The 3,244-nt window shown below is 40.2% G+C and overlaps 1 pseudogene; it reads right to left on the bottom strand.

Annotated features, from left to right (window-relative positions):
- Positions 1–2,246: 2,246 nt before the first annotated feature.
- Positions 2,247–3,038, bottom strand: LOC113913231 (annotated as a pseudogene).
- Positions 3,039–3,244: the final 206 nt, after the last annotated feature.

Here is a 3,244-nt window from a genome sequence, read left to right as displayed (position 1 = left end):
ACATCTGGGGTACTGCGTTGTCTTCTTCCCTTGATTCCTCCATCCTCTATACCCACATACATGTAGGTGCAGCTTTCTGGGCAATGTGTAACACATACATCATTCCAGAGAGCACACAACTTCAGCGGAAAATTGTGGCTGCAGAGAGTACATTTTGAACTCTCCTGAAGCTGAAAAGCTGTTTACTGGAGCATTAGTTGATTTGAGCACGGGAGATTCAAGTCAGATTCATTCTTCTTCTTCGCATGCCAAGAAGGCAGAGGCCACCCAGAGCCTCCCAGCCCACAGCTGTTTCAGAGAACTACTTTTCTGCTTCTGAGTGCCGAGGTGGTGCCATCTGCACTGCTTGAGGTTTTCTTGTGGGCACATTCTGTACTCCGCTACAGGCTTTTTAATTAACTGAAAGCTAGCTAAAGGGATGCTCAGCCATTGAATCTAGAGACTAAGAAAAACAAAATCACAGAAGATGAAGAAAATGAACGTTTTTTATTATTGGGAGACTAATATTCTGCAACAGTACCTTGGACGCAGGCCCAGTGTTTTGAGCCAGCCACCAGGGAACAAGATCAATTGCATAAGGACAAAAACATTTATGCTGTGTTAAAAAGGGGAGCAAATCATCATAGTTATGCAAAGCAGACTGAGCATTATGCTATAGGGCTCCATCCATAAAACATAAGTGTTTGATAATTATCATAAAGGTAAAATGCATTTGCTAAAATAGAGTGCCCTGGAAAGTAGAATGCACCACACAGTTTACTTTTGATTTTGCTGGAGGTGTTTTCTAAATAGCTCAATTAAAATAATTTTCTCTACTTATGAGTTAAACTCACGTAAGTACAAATCTGTGCATATAATGGCATAATTCAAACCTACATCCATATCTAAGTACCGTGGAAAAAATTTCATAATTCTCTCCTTTCATACTGCTTCTGCCCACTCCCTGCCCTGTGGTCCTCCTTCACAATTTTCCCCGCCTGCTCCCACCCCAGCATACCTACCTCTCCCTGCTCTTCTGGAATTTTCGCTGCCATCTTACAGAAGGCTTTTTTAAAGCAGTAACATAAGTTATTCAAAGGTCAGTTTTGATGGAATTATAATAAAAAAGACATAGTTATTGTTATTAATACTCAATGTTTGCATACCATAAGTACTATTCATCACAATTACTCTTTTTTTTCAGACCTCCACCATGAATGACTCTGAAAAAATCTATGCCTGGTCTGATACAGCTTTGAGGTAACCAAGCTGTATTTTCCTTTTGATTTTTAAAAAAGAGGGGAAAAAATGGACCACTGCTGTCAGATTTAGTCTGTGTAAATAATCCTCACTGTTGATAAGAAAAGATTCCATAAAAAGACAGGATTTGTTAGTCCAACAATTTCAATCAATAGTCTTGGACAATGTATATTCCTGGAATTAACCAGTATTTACTGAACATATTGAATCAAATAAATTACTACTTCTTCATGGGTTTTCATCTTGAATCTCAGTTTCAACTCTAAGCTTCTACCCTGCCTTTCTAGAGGCTTGTTGGATGTTTCTGTTTGCAGTCAGCTCTGCTCTCTCACTTAGCAACACTTTTACCACTAAACGGACTTCCCCATGACTACCTTTGATCCAGTTTGGCATCATTAATGGGATGAATCTACCAGCAGCCAACATTCACAAGTTTGGTGATTCTCCCATCTCCCTCTGATCGTGTGTCTCATTTGGGTTACTGTCAGCTGGGGTCCTTGAGAGAATGCAATGAGCACTTCTCTGCTCTCCCTTATTAGACAGGTAGTGTGAATAAAATATAAGTTCTTGTTTTTTAAGCTTCTGAAATTTTGTGGCTTTTTATCACAGAATAATCTAGTCACTCCAACTAATATAATCCTACTGAAGTTCTAGATAAATAATTTATCTCTCAAGAATAGTAACAATTTAATGTCTTCCTTTTAATTAACCATATTTTATAGGTTTTTTTCTTGCCCTAGAGCACTAGCCAAAACCTGTGCTATATTATTGTAAGAGTGAGGATATGGTACAATGGTACTGGTATGGTACTGGTCTTGTTCCTAATCATAAAGAAAATACCATTTACTATGTGGTTTACCTTGAGCAATTTTGTCCATACTGTAAGATGAAAATAATTTTCTCTTCCACTCCTAGTTTGCTGAAAAAGAGTTTAGATTTAAAAAAAAATTTTTTTTGAAAGAGAATTCTTTCTCACTTTCATGTACAGAAAATTCAACAGTGTACACTTAGCCCAATTTAGTGGCCAGTACTTTAGCCTTTGCCTTTTCCAATTTGGCGATGTGAGCTACCAACTTTGGACCCAGGATGTTGCCTCCCTGGTGACGGCAGGTCCTGCCTCTGTCATTGTAATTGGTCCCGATACATTCCACCAGCTTAGCCAGAGCTCCTTTTTCTTCCGAGTTAACCTGTGTGAAGGCAACAGTGGTGCAGGTCTTCCTGTGGACCATATATTCCAGCCTTGTCTTCCCCCTTGATAATACAGTAGGGAAGCCCCATCTTGTGACACAGAGCAGGCAGGAAGACAACCAGCTCAATGAGATCCACATCATGTATAATCATTACCAGCTGAGCCTTCTTGTTTTCCACCATGGTGGTGACAGGAAAATCCCCAGCTCAAAGGACAGGCACCCTCTTAGTGGGGACACCCTCTTTCCCAGCAGCTTTCTTCTCAGCTGGGGCCAACAATCTCTGCTGCTTCTCTTGCTGTATTTGTGGGCCAGCTTAAGCATTTGAGGAGCTGTTTGGTGTTCCAAGGCCTGGGTGAACTGGGTAGTCAGGGGAGGCACTTTTAGATGCTTAGAGAGAATAGCCCTTCTGCATTGCAGCCAGATATAGCAAAGCCATTTGACAAAGTGGGTAAGGTCCCCTTTGGGCTGGATGTCCTGTCTGATGCCAAAATTCTTGGGCCTTTTCTCAAACAGGGCACTGACCACCTTCTTGGTCTCCTGCTTCTTGATGACAGCAGGGGCCAGGGCTGCGTTCTTCCCCTTCACCTTCTTTATTTTAGGCATCTTGGGTGGCTGGAGGAGAGTGCTAGATTTTATTTTTAAATCATCAGTGGGTTGTTGAATTTTATCAAATGATTTTTCTACATCTATTGGCAGGCAGATACAGTTTTTCCTCTTTTAATTTTTTAACGTGGTAACTTTATTACTTGATTTTTCTAATGTTAAAAGAACTTAAATTTCTAGGTTTACTTTAACTTTACTATCCTTTAAAATGT

Source organism: Zalophus californianus, chromosome 14 (genome assembly GCF_009762305.2).
Source record: "Zalophus californianus isolate mZalCal1 chromosome 14, mZalCal1.pri.v2, whole genome shotgun sequence".
Lineage (NCBI taxonomy): Eukaryota > Metazoa > Chordata > Mammalia > Carnivora > Otariidae > Zalophus > Zalophus californianus.
Note: the sequence above shows the minus strand (reverse complement) of the source record. Positions and strands in the feature narration are given on the sequence as shown.